This window comes from Homalodisca vitripennis, chromosome 2 (assembly GCF_021130785.1).
Source record: "Homalodisca vitripennis isolate AUS2020 chromosome 2, UT_GWSS_2.1, whole genome shotgun sequence".
Lineage (NCBI taxonomy): Eukaryota > Metazoa > Arthropoda > Insecta > Hemiptera > Cicadellidae > Homalodisca > Homalodisca vitripennis.
Window position 1 is genome coordinate 197,190,458 of NC_060208.1, and position 14,802 is coordinate 197,205,259.

Sequence of the window (14,802 nt, forward strand, 5' to 3'; positions counted from 1 at the left end):
GTTTTGTACAAATGCTCGCTAATACTTGTTGTTTTGTACAAATGTTCGCTAATACTTGAGGTTTTGTAGAAATGTTCGCTAATACTTGAGGTTTTGTACAAATGTTCGCTAAGACTCACCTAAATCCCAATGAATGATATGCACCGTCAACAAACTCCATGTTATCTATTTAGAAATAAAAATTTACGAAAACTTGTAATGTACAGGAATGTTCGATTTGGAGATATCCTGCGGAATTACATACTTACAAACGTCAGACAGGGTGAAGTATCTGTTGAGTTACCCCAAGGCTTCGCTATTCTTCATTCAACTTACGTTAGTTTTGAGTAAATTACATAACACAAGTCAGTATAACACACGAGGGCTAGTAATATATTTGAAATATTTACGTTTTTCAATCTGGGATGAACAATTTTCACGTAATTGAATATCCTCTTGTAATTATTCTTATATGTATATAGTAAGAAAAGTTTTATGAAATAATATAATGATAGTGACTTTAGGTTTTGAAGTTATGTTACTTATCGTATTCATTTACTGTATTTAAAAATAAATTAAATTGGGTAAGAATTAAGAAGAGAGAGATTTTAAGAAGAGAATATAATGATTCCTTACTATGTGATCCTTTTAGTCTGAGGTTTTGATATTCCGTTGTGACGATTATAATGCGGAACCTAGATCTTAAACATATAAAATAGTCCAATTTTATAATTTTTAAGGTATTCAAACATTATATTTTCAATTCTACGTTCATTATAAAATATCTGAACGACTACCGGTAAAACAATAACACTTAAATTATTAGTACATCATTAATGGATCTATAAATATACTTTTGGAAGTAATTACTAGTTTAAGTCGAGTAGTATATGAAATTAAAGGTATTTTTAATAGATTTTAATGCCGGAAATCTGACTTCTAAAAGTTACTCTTTGAGAAATTACGCTGGTTTAATGTTACAAACATTTACAATGTAGGACCTGTTCTAGATCGCTTAATATTTTTGGCTTAGCTCATGACGTGAAATGTAAAGTTAGTAAACGAGTAATGGACTTAAGAAATAATTTTTATTTACGTCTTTCCAACTGTCAAATAAATAAATGGAGGAAAACGATTTCAACATTAACTTAAAAACACTAGGTAAGTAAATATCAATTGTTTAGAAAAACTTTGAACGTTTACAAATGTAACTGGATAGCCTTTTTAAGTGCTGTTTGTTATATTCATATCTGCTTAACAGTCCATTTAAATGATGTACATATTGAGCTGTACTGATGTTATTTTTTTGCCGAATTTCTTCTAGACCATCCTTCATTTAAATTCTACGTCACCAATTGCTTCAAAAACTATTTCTTAAGTCCAGTATTCATTTAATAAGTTTATCAGAGCATAGGTCGAGTATAAAATCAAATTAAACTTCTTTGTTAGTAGAGAATAATGCTGCAAAGTAGACCTCTAAAGGTTAACTCTTGAATATTTCACAAGAATATTACACCATCTTGAACATGACCTACATTTTAAATGTTTAAAACTTGTAATCAGCATAATTTTTTAAACTGTGAAACGTTTTTCGTCCGATTTATGACATTGTATCCTACTAACAGACCTTTCATTTGATGTAATACTCGAACTATGCTCTCATTTCAGATTGCCTTCTGCCTCCTTGAAGACGACCTCATCACATAAAAAAAGTTATTTAGTTAAAAAAAGTAGATTTTTTAACACCCTGTTTATATAATAAGCTATTTTCGCTATATAGTATCAAAAAAAGGGTAACAAATAATTCAGAAAACCTTATTTCTTGTGGGATATTCCAATTCAAAAAGAATTGGTTGTGTACTCAATGCTTGTATGCTTATGTACTGCAAATGTGCTCTGGGCTCCTGGACGATTATTACCAATATAAACCTGCATTTGTAGTTGTGAACAAAGCACTGCCTAATTCCATTAAACTCATTGTGGTAATCGAACGTTTTCTGTTCTTTACCCTTAAACAACTTAATACTACATTAATCGTATACCTCATAATACATAATAACTTTCACTAAACCTCTAAGTTTTATTATTATAATGTTTAAAAGTTGTATTCATTTTGAATTGATACATTTATTGTAAATTAAACTTCGTATGTAATTATACATTAAGTAAGTATAAGATATGGGAACCACAAATGCAGGTTTATTAATAAAAAATGTCTGTTGCCAACTAGTTGCCCTTAAAATATGTCATTAAAATTCATTGATTGTTATGAAGAAAATTAAAACAGTTAAAAAATCTGGTCGGTTAAAATAATTTAATAACACTTTCATCTCGTTGTAATTAAAAAGTAAAACGATTATTTATTTTGTGTTATATCAATACCAAACATAATGCTAAAGTTTTATGATTTGAGAGTTATACAATATACTATAAGTATAAATACATAAAAATATAATACATGTAAAATGAAATAGAACGAATAATGATTATAGGCAAGGACCATGGATTTCATTATTTATTAATTGTATACATATCTGGGACCTATTTCCTGGCAATGCCTCTAGTACAGCACTTGTCGCTGGATGACGCGGTACCGCTTTCATCTGTTCACCGTATACTTGTGTCTCCATTTATCTGCATTAAAGTGGAAGCTATTACTTGTTCTTTCATACATTCACAATGTTATTTTTTTATTGTTTACATACCTGACACCGCTTTCCTGGCGTAGCCCTTAATAAAGTTTAATCGGGTCAGGGATAGTTTATAAAAATATATAACCCTATGACACCCGATAGAACAGTCGAGAGGGGTAAAACACAGGGTTCGAGAGAGAGATAGAGGCAGTTTCCAAGTTCAGCTCAGACCCGAATTAATGTAAAACCAAAAGCCGAAGCAAATACAGCATCGATGTTCTACGGATGAACAGGCTTTCATCATCGCCGAGTCGGAAACGAAAGGAAATAAAGGGAAAGCGTTAGCATTTGCTTTAGGATGACTGTTTTCCTACCTAAACGTTCCCTAATACGACAGTTGCTAGTTCAACTGAAGCTCGAAAACGAGGAACGCTGGTGCCAACGTACGTCAAGCTACCCAGCGGCTTCGAAAAGAAACGATAAGCAAAAAAAAAACTAAATGTGAACACTAGTTCACTCGAAATCACGCCTAGCTCGGCTCGAGTTCGAAACTAAGGAACGCTGGTGCCAACGTACGTCAAGCGACCTAGCGCCCTCGAAAAGAAACGATAAACTAAATAAAAACTAAATGTGAACACTAGTTCGCTCGAAATCGCGCCTAGTTCGGCTCGAGTTGGAAACTAAGGAACGCTGGCCCAACGAACGTCAAGCGACCCAGCGGCCTCGAAAAGAAACGATAAACTAAATAAAAACTAAATGCGAACACTAGTTCGCTCGAAATCGCGCCTAGCTCGACTAGAGCTCGAAACTTAGGAACGCTAGTGCCAACGTACGTCAAGCAACCCAGCGGCCTCGAAACGAAACGATAAACTAAATAAAAACTAAATTCAAACTCCTCATCACTAGTAATAGAATCTAATCCTATTCGTACTGATTTGTTTTCTTGCTATAATTTATATCTAAAATAATATTCTATTAGCAGGTTAAGTATGTAATATCATGTACTCATCATATCGTTAGTTACTGGGCAAGTGCAGGCAAAAACTTGTTTTGATAGGTAAAATAAGTACCTACTACGGCTAGGACTTACTTGCACCTTATCGTGTCGTACGTGGAGGCGGTGACTCCGACTCGACGACGACTCCGACTGAGAGAGCGAGCTAGCTAGGCACAGTGTACTTACGTACTATAGTACCTGGGCCGTCCGCAGTAAGGCGCTTCAGCACTTGAAGCGAACTCCGGCGGATTTATCCTGAAACTAACGTGTCTTACCCGGTCGAGCCGGACCCCGCCAGCTGACGTCTCCTGCGTTGATGTTGGGCTACTGGCGTATAATTGTAGGGGGAAAAAGTAAAAATCCTAACATGTTATTAAACTAAAAAATATTTTCCTCTCAAAAACAATAAAAAATGCCTTATTTAAACCCCCTGTAAAAATGACATGTTACACCTTAGTGCTGCACCTGTTGCTGGATGACACGGTACCGCTATCACCTGTTCACTGTATCGGTGTGTCACCATTTGTCTGCATTACAGTGGAAACTATTACTTGATTTTTCATACATTATAAACATTATTTATTAATATTATACATACCTGAGACCGATTTCCTGGCGATACCCTTAGTACTGCACCTGTGGCTGGATGACGCGGTACCGCTTTCATCTGTTCAAGGTATAGGTGTTTCACCATTTGTCTGCATTACAGTGGAAACTATCACTTGTTCTTTCATACATTCGCAACATTATTTATTAATTGTGTGGATGAAGCAAGAACGCTTTCACCTGTTCACTTTATAGGTTTGTCACCATTTGTGTACATTACAGTGGAAGCTATTACTTGTTCTTTCATACATTCACAACATTATTTTAAAAGCAATTGATTTAGAAGTGATGGCCACTAAAATATTCTATAGTTTTGTATGAGAGGTGTTGCTTTCTAATGGAAAAATGACTAATCGGTTAATTGGGCAGTAATATAATCATTTGTTTACTACGATGAAGAAATTAATCGATAAATGTAATGTATTACTAATTTTCTTGTATGATCTGCATGAAAAAATTTAGTAATACAAAAATGATCTCTTCTGTAAAATACCAGCCTGTAGATGATAAACTGCAAATCTGTAACCACGTATTTCCTCGTTTGTGCCGAGAGTGTATTTTTGAAAATTATGCAGTAATAAAGTTTGAAACCAAAAGTCAATTTCCACATGTTCTTATTCTGAAATGAATCGTAATTAATTAGAATCACATAAAAAAATAAACATAATTGTATAAGTCAATACGTTTAAACTTTACATTACGTAAAAGTTTCGTTAGATTGTTGGTTCAGTGTTAAGAACGCTATCCAGAGAATGTAGATAAATTTCACTTCTCTCGATCTGTTTGTCTGCCTGATCACAGGATATGATGAAAACAAACTAATCTAAAGACTTGAAATGTTGCATGGCGGTTAATTTCTATATAAGCAACAATAATTTTATTGATGGTACATGTTATATTATTGCTCAGAGAACTCTGAAGTAGATTAACCTATTATGGTCTGATACTGAAATTGTGCGTGGCGTGGGGGGAGGCAATGTCACTGTTCTTTGATCTGTTTGAGGGTAAGTCCCAGCCTTTGTACAATAAATATTCTGTTCATATTATCCCAATTATTACGGTTATAATTATTGTATTTATATTATGTGTCTTTCTCTTAAACCTGTATATTTATTCTCAAAAAATATACATGTCTAATAAGTCTTTGTGTTATATCTGTAATTTAACTACTAAAATATATCATAGTACAATTCTTTAAAAGATTACACAACACCAAAACCCAAACATACACAAATATTACAGTGAAAGCAACTCACCACTATGACTTTAATTATACTGTTAAGAATTATCTTTTATACCTTATTTAATATTGACTATATAAAGTGTTTTATTATAATTTTTATGTGTGTGTGTCTGTGTGTGTGTGTGTGTGTGTGTGTGTGTGTGTGTGTGTGTGTGTGTGTGTGTGTGTGTGTGTGTGTGTGTGTGTGTGTGTTAATATGAATTCAAACATAACGTATTTAATTTACAAAATTTACAGTGACGTATTAAGTATATTATTCATTAGCTATGTATATGTTAGCGTCAACCATTCTTTAATAAAAGGAAAAGGTACTTTTCTTCAACCACATGTCCCTTTTAGATCTTTGAAACCTATCCTATTAACAGGCACAGAACAGTATTGAAAACCTTATTTTAATGAAAAAGTTTAACATAAAACCTCTTTAAATTCATTATTTTTAAGATCCGATGCTATAACAACGGGTAAAGAAATATATTTCAAATAAATAATATTTAAAGTAAATAGTTTTACTGGTACTTAGCACTGCACATGTTTCCATTAATATCGTAGCACAAGTATTGTTATATATCTGGATGTAGAAACAAAGAATATTTGAAGTAAATTGTTTACTGGTGCTTCGTAAAAACATGTTCCCATCAATATCGTTGCACAAGTATTGATATATCTCTGGATATAGAAATAGAGAATATTTGAAGTTAATTGTTTTCTGGTACTTAGTACAACACATGCTCTATCAATATCATAGCACAAGTACTGCTATATCTCTGGATATAGAAATAAAACATATTTAAAGTAAATTGTTTACTGGTGCTTCGTAAAAATATGTTCCCATCAATACGTAGCACAAGTATTGATATATCTCTGGATAAAGAAATAGAGAATATTTGAAGTAAATTGTTTTCTGGTACTTAGTACTACACATGCTCCATCAATATCACAGTACAAGTAGTGCTATATCTCTGGATATAGAAATTAAGAGTATTTATAGGAAATAATTTTACTGGTGCTTCTTACAAAATGTGTTCCCATCAATAGTATAGCTTATTTTCGTAATTTTCACAAGAATTAAAGTGCCTTAGGCATTAATAGTCATAACGATAGGATGCAATAAAGCGTTCCCTTAACAATACCACATCACAGAAGCCGCAGTCTGAGATAATTGATACATAGCTCGGTCAAACGATACGCTTCAACTTGGACTGCACTATGCTCTGAGGTTCTCTCAGTTCTCTTTAGTAATAATATGCACAACTGTTATAAACTGTTATTGTTGATTTGCTGTAATTTATTTGGTTCTTATAAATTAAATTTAGACCAACAAGTTTAAGCAGTAATTACACACACACACACTCTCTCTCTCTCTCTCTCTCTCTCCTCTCTCTCCTCTCTCTCTCTCTCTCTCCTCTCTCTCTCTCTCTCTCTCTCGCTCTCTCTCTCTCTCTCTCTCTCTATCTCTCTCTCGCTCTCACTCTCTCTCACACACACAACCACACATATACACTTTGTAAGTTGAGGGAATAAAGATAAACTAAAATATTATAACGTTTAATTATCTGAAAACCATTCAATAATTGAGTTGTTTAGGCTGGAGTAAGTCCAATATTAAGTTATAAGTTTGTTTCACTCAAGTACAAAAACTACGTGCAGCATCACCCTTGATTGCTCAATTTTATAGTATTAAAAAGCCTTTTGCAGCTTATATATTTTGCTTACTTATTTCCACATATCGCTAAAACGTTTATATGTTACATAGTCTATGTGATTATACGCTTTAAAAATATTTAAAAAACCAGACTGTAACGAAACCAGACCAACATATTATTCTGCTAATTAGTCACAAATATTTCAGTAACAGTTGGTTTAGACAAATATTTTCTAAATATTTAGATTATATTCTATATTTTTCACTAATCAGATGACCGTATGTGCTGTGCAACATCACGTTATCAATTATTAGGTTTAACTACCACCGTCTTGTACACTAACAACTATCTTAAAACTACCATACAAAAACGGGGTTTTATATTTAAATTACAAAAGAAGACCTGAAGATAGTATACAATTTATCGTATTTTTGAAATCATAAAAATACCTTGTTTTCTTTAATCGAGAAAATTTGGTCTCTATATTGCAGAAAATAGACGCAAATCTTTGACCTGCTGCTTGCTTGTCTCAAACGAACTTAACAAACTAGAAAATAATTTATGCGGATTAAATTTAAAGTGTAGGTATATATTTTTGTAATTGTATGTACTAATAAAGGATCTTTGACTGTTTGAAAAATTTTGCAAAGGGTAGTTTTTTGAGCGCAGCGAGGGACCGACACAACGAATAATTAACGTAATCACGTAAGTTAGATATCTTAACCTTATATATAAGTACACTTTTTTATATTTATCATACAGTATCTAATATTCTTCAGTGTGTATAATACTTGGAACACTGTGTATACAAATTTATTAATTTCATGACTAAGTAGTATTTATGACTAAACATACAAAGTTCTGTTTTGAATTGAAAAAAACATTTTTTGTCGATTCTTTATAATAAATTAATTTCTTTAATAGGTAATTTGAAATTGCAGCTGAAGTCTGCAATAATTATTTAAACAATTATAATATAGTAGTTACTATTTAATATGTCCCGTCAATAGTTTTTATGACCTACTAAGTTGAAGAGCTTATAGGTTTTTGATAGATGTAATAGATATCTGCCTATTTGATAATACTATTTAATAAATAAATAATAGCCTATGCTTAATGTGTAAAACGAATAGTTTTCAGAATCTTAATGTATTTTTGGAGTTTGAACTAAACTTATGAGTGTTTTTCACGCGACATCAAATAAGAAATTGTAATTTTATTTTTAATTTTACTCATTTTTCAAGTGCGCGTTTGTGAAAATACAAAAGGTTTTTACCAAAGGAAAGTGTCTCGAATTTCTTCTATGGCAATTTATCATCCTACAACGAGAAGTTGTTTGCAGAGGACGGTTTCTGTGATATACGGACCATCGGAAACCAGAGCTTGGCATCCTGTTATATTTGGCGTCTTTCAAATGGAACCTGTGAATATTTTATTTGTTGCCTACTTCTTAACACTGTTTAATTAATCTAAAATTAAAAGACATTCATCTTTTACTTCTAAAGAAACTAGTTAGGTCTTATGCTAAGTATGTCAACTCAAAATGTTTTCACTTTAAGTTGCTAGTGATAGAATAAGTTGCAAACTTTTGAAAGCGTCTTGTATCTATGTATTTATCTTTTGCTTCAGAGGGCATGACATTTTATCTATCTACATAAACATGGACTCGAATGATACAAAATAAATGTTAATAAGGTCATGGGACTACTGCAAACTTTTAGTTGTTTTTTATAGCTGTATACAGCGATTAAGTGACGGGGATTCACTAATAATAATAATAAACACTTAAATGAGTATTATTACTCACTACCACTTTTAGAAGAAGTTTTTCACTTTTATATTTCCTCCTGAGTCCACACCTTAACTTGAATTATGTTTAATATTATAAACATATTCCTGTTGAAGTGTACAGTATTTATTAAGTAATGTTTCTTTCTGAATTCAGAAGTGCCTTAAGGTGTCAATGTGGAATGTCTCCTTTTATTTGAATAAATAATGATTTTACTCTTTATTTATTATATTGATACAATTTTAAATTATAAAAAAAAGGATTTTATGGTTCAATTTCAATATTATAAAACGACTTACACATTTCAATACTACCAATTCTCTTTGTATTATTATATAGACATCTTAGATTGGTTTTTATTGCAAATATTATAACAGAATATATTGTATTAAAGAATCAAAGAAAAAAAAGATACACACAAATTTATATGTGTGTATGCTTGTGTGTATCTGTGGGTGTGTGTGCCTTTTTATTAGGGTAACAAAAATAAATTTTGTGTTATTTTGAGATACCGCAAGTTATTTTTATTTAAATACCGTAAGTTTTGCAATTCCCCTTTTACATATTACTGCCCTCAATTCCCAGTGAGAAAAATACCAAAACACTAGGGATAAAACAATGGCAGTTTTGGACGTGTTCGGTTATTTCCCCAGGCGCAGGCAGTCTGTAGATTGTCCAGAGTCTTAATTCAATACATAACAGAACTAAGGAGAGTTATGTATTCATACTGACACAATACAGTATTCTCCATATGTAACTGATGTCTCTCACTCAGGACCTCAGTATCCCGTGACAGAAGTCCTGCTAGCTGGTACAGATGCTACCCCTGACTACCGCCTGCCCGGCCGTTCTTGTTGGTTAGGAAGATACGCTTAAGCCGTTGGTCCTCAGATTAGAAAGGGCTTCTTAGCCCTAATTTCGTCTGGTTAAATAAAACGTTATTTATCATGTTTTATGATTACTGTTAGTTTTTATTTGGTTAAGGCAGAGTTTCATAAATGATATGAACCACATTCCGATAATGTGTCGCAATACTCAAGCCACAAATGTAAGCGACACCAATTGACACGACACGTATCCAGGCGTGCCTTGTTTGTTAAGTTTATATAACGGAATAAAACCTGTGATTGTTCTTGAAAAACTTTAAAATATTTAAAATGTAAGTAGTACCCTTAATTATCGTAGTATTAAAAAGGATTAAATGTACGTGTTAAAAATAAAAAAAACAGCAATAATTTAGAACTCTTCAAGTTAAAAAAGATATCGTTGTTAACATTATTCCGGATTTACGGCACATATATTACAAGGTGTTCTCTAATTTCTGAAAAGACCTAAGCAAGAGATAAACCTATTAAAACGTAAAGCGAAATATACATGCATATATGTTGCAACACATCATCACGCGTACAACATGCAGAGACAAGATTCACTAAAAGAAGTTCCACAAACTACAAATAAGTCAGCACTGGTTGTCCATGTAATTTATATGTTTGTTATGAATATATTTTCCTCTATCTTGAATACTAATTAAGCGGAATATATCGATAATGTATTTTATAAATGTTACAATAACTTATCACATAATTTGCAGAACAAATAGTATATAAAATAATTATTAATAGCTTTTTCTTAAAAAAGTCAATTAACTTTTCTATTAAAAATATATAACTACAAGGATGTAGTTTGTACATATTGGTGTTCTTTTTAAATTTTTAAATATATTACATGTAACAATTTATGCATTGAAACTTCTTATAAACCTTATTTACGGTAATTTTGCAATTGGGAATTATATCACACATTACTGGAGTTATTGATTATAAATAAAAAGTAAAAAGCCATTTCAGCACTTGAAACAATCCACTAGCTATCAGTCCTGTTGTCGTCTTCGTTTCTTTAATTAAATATTATTAGGTAGCATTTTCAGTACCGTTTTGAGTGGTGTCAAAACTATCTGACTAAAATCTTAACTGGTTACGACGTAACATAAACAGCTTTATTATTTTAGATACATTTCATAATGCTTGAAATTATTTTTCATTATACACATATTTGCGTATTGTTTTAACTATTTGAAAATTATCTTAGCAAGGTTATATGTAATATGAGTATGAAAATCTAAATTTTATTGCCGCTTCAACTAAACTGAAGGGACTTAAAATAGCGTTAAATACAACAGCATATATATATAATAAAAGTTTAACTGGAATATTTATTAGAAACACAAAATATATAGTACTTTTTTAAAGCAATGATAATCCGTTAATTCAATTATCTGTTTAACAACTAAACGAATTAGTTAATATAATCTGTTTTATTTAAATGTTGACTAGAAGTAGTATGATGGATGCTACTTGTACCGTAAGCCCAAATTAGTTCAACAATTGAATAGAAGGTGAATATCCCTTTCGGTGCAAATGGTAACAACTTTATATTTTACAAGTAGTGTAGAACATGGAAGTTTCTTAACGCAATACTACTTTAAAGTGAGAGTTAATTTTAAAGCTTTTTGTCACTAGTTTAAATTATTTTTCACGATATTATATCACAAAATTAATATTATTATTATTATAGTAAACACTAAAACCATGTTGGGGCTCAAAAACGTGTATTTTTGTATTATATTGCAAGGTCTAAATAAACATTCTTCGTCAATTACTGCAAAACTAGTCCTTTAATGTGTTTGTTATGTACATTATACGGCTACAAAAATATGGGTTGGTTTTACTACGACAGTCTCAGTTTGGATGAGGCAGGTTAAAATTAAATTTACTAAACAAGTTCCCACAGTTCTTATATAGTTCCTAGATTAGTTAAAGTGGATTGAAGGCTTTCCATGATAAGAACTTTTTAGGTTTTATTATATACCGAGAGTACGGTTTGCTACATTAAATCTATTATACTTTGTAGTTTAATTCTTAATTTTTAATTCGTTTGAATAGAAAAAATGTTTTAATGATAACACAATCAATTTTATTGAAATATTAAGAAATAAAACATAAATTTTATATTAAGGGGTTATAAATACTCAAATTTTTAACTTACTAATGGGTTAAAAAGCTTTAGTTTAAATAAAAAGTGAATGCCATTGTTAGTTATTTATGTAAAATCTGTGTCGAGAACCAGTAGCAACAAGCTAAACATTTCATTACCAAAACTACATTTTCTGCGTCTCATTTACTTAAATGACAATTCTGTAAAGTTGTGAAGTTTTACTTATTTTTATTTATTTACTTTGTTTCTCCATTTGTTTTTGTTTACATTTAGGCAAAATAAACAACATATGATTTTACGTAAAACTGTAATCTGAGTTTAGCTAGTCCTTAGTTGTATTAAAAAAAATATGAATGATATCAGAATAATTATTTACTAAATTTAAACTAATATTATAATTGTTCCTTATTTTACTATGACTCATTTGTTATTTATTTTTAAACTAAATATTTTTTGAAATTAAATATGTTGATTAATACGTTAAGGTATTGGATAGGTTTATTATTAGTAAGTTTTTCCAAATAGACTTTTTCTAAGGCTTTCAATTCTCACTTTTTAGTGGGAAAAAGTCCATAAGTATACTAAATATATTTTGTATCGTAATTCAGTTGATATATTTATTGTTGTACCAACATTGTATTCTAAAATGAAAATTGAATGGAAATTAATAAGGTTTATAAATCATTTACAAAATCTGTTGTCTATGTTATTAATGTATTTACCTTAAAGGAAATTATCATTTTTAAAATATTATTTACCACATAATTTCCTATAATTCATAATTTTCTAGGCTAAAATCTCAGAGGTATGCTGAGGTCCTTGCTCCCTAAATCTATGATATTCCAGTATTTCCGTTACCTGAAATATCACGTTGGTCAGGAGCTTTAAATGTGGGCAACTGAATGGGAAAAAAACCATCAGAGACTGCAAGGTGTACTAGAACATGGTGTATTAGATGCTAGAGAATGCGGGAGAAAGCCATGCTAGAAAAGGTGAACGAGACCGAAGCAATAGAAGCTACATCAAAGAATGCCTCTACTAGACTTCAAGAACGTCTAGATGTGATGCGCTTTAAGAAATCACTATGGAACCACATCTGTTCAATAAATTAAATAGGTGCTTAGAAATATCGCTGCTAAACTAAATATCTAGACTCTACAGTTAGCCAGTGATTTATTTCCGACAGTATAATTATCATTATTGGTACTGTATATTTAATTATTTTACGAGTGCAGTAAGTATTTAATGTTTTTACAATGTAAAATGTTGCTAGCGACGTGGGTAAAAGATGAAGATAGGTTTTTTTAATCATTGGTAATGTTTAAAAAAGAAATATTCCTAATTCATAATTGCGTTATAATGTATTAAAACATGTCTTTCTTTTATGCTGTAATTATCACCACACCGAAAATATCTTTTAGCCTTTCTTTATGTTCAAACTTTTGTCGTATGGATTTCTTTCACTTTAAAGTGAGGATGGATTCAAACCATCAATATGTGGTGTTGTATGTTTATTTGATTAGTTATGGCAAATGTCCGAAACTCTGAGGAAATACTCTATCAAATTTATGCAATCACATTTTTGTTCTTTTAAATATCACTAATATTAAATTTAAAATCCGTCAATGCAATATCTTATTCGACGGTAGAAAAATAGTGCTTTAACCCTGCATAATAAATTTAAACCAAATAGTTTTATTACATTAAAAAAATACCTAAATAGAAGTGGCTATAAATATAAATATATAAAATTATAAATTTATCGCGACGCTATTTAATAAAGAAATAGCACTTTTAAAATCGTCACGACGTAATTAGTTACATCTGCTCAATCTTACTTATTACGGGTGTTTGACATCTGAACAAGAGGATAGATTCTAATTTTGTAACGTATGTTCTTTTTCCATTTGTTATGAAAAATGTTAAATATATTTATTTTTAAATTATCTGTTTTAGGGCTTTATGTTGTAATATTCTTTTACTACTTTGCTTAAATTGTACCCTGTGACTAAAGCATGAGATTAAAGTATAAAGTTCACGGTTCATTTCAATAAATATTGAATATTACGAGTATTATATTATGATGAGAAGATGTTACAATAAATTACTCACCCATCTAGTATGTATTAGAGACGGACTGTAATGTAATCCCAGGGTGGCTAGTTTAGACTGGTTAACTAGGGACCCTTGCACGGTATAACCTGTTTATGTCTCATCCGACCTTATACAGTTTAATAGTGCAAATTATGATATGGTGGAACATAGGACAGTATACAGGTATCTTAAAAGCTTATTACAAAATAATATGAGAGATATGCAAGTCGAAAGTTTACTGTAAATAGTTTCAGAAGATATTTAATTATAAGTCATAGGTGTTGTATAGTAGTGAAAACTGAAGAATTTTATAAATGTAGAAATATTTAATATTTTAATATTTTTGGTTTGGGATTGAGTACGGATTTATCTAAGGGAAGTGTACGTGTCATTTAAATACCATATGTTGTAATATTCGACGTATATATATACATATATATATATATATATATATATATATATATATATATATATATATATATATATATATATATATATATACACGACTAATGTGTCATATTGTTCAATAGTATCCAATAGAATGTTCCTGTATGCATATACATATATACACATATATACATACACACACACACACACACACACACACACACACACACACACACACACACACACACACACACACACACACACACACACACACACACACACACACACACACACACACACACATATATATATATATATATATATATATATATATATATATATATATATTCATTCACTCACACTTTTACATTATAAGTTCTTTATGATGGTAACGCAATTTGAACTAAATCCATTACGAAAAAATAATTAAATTTTCT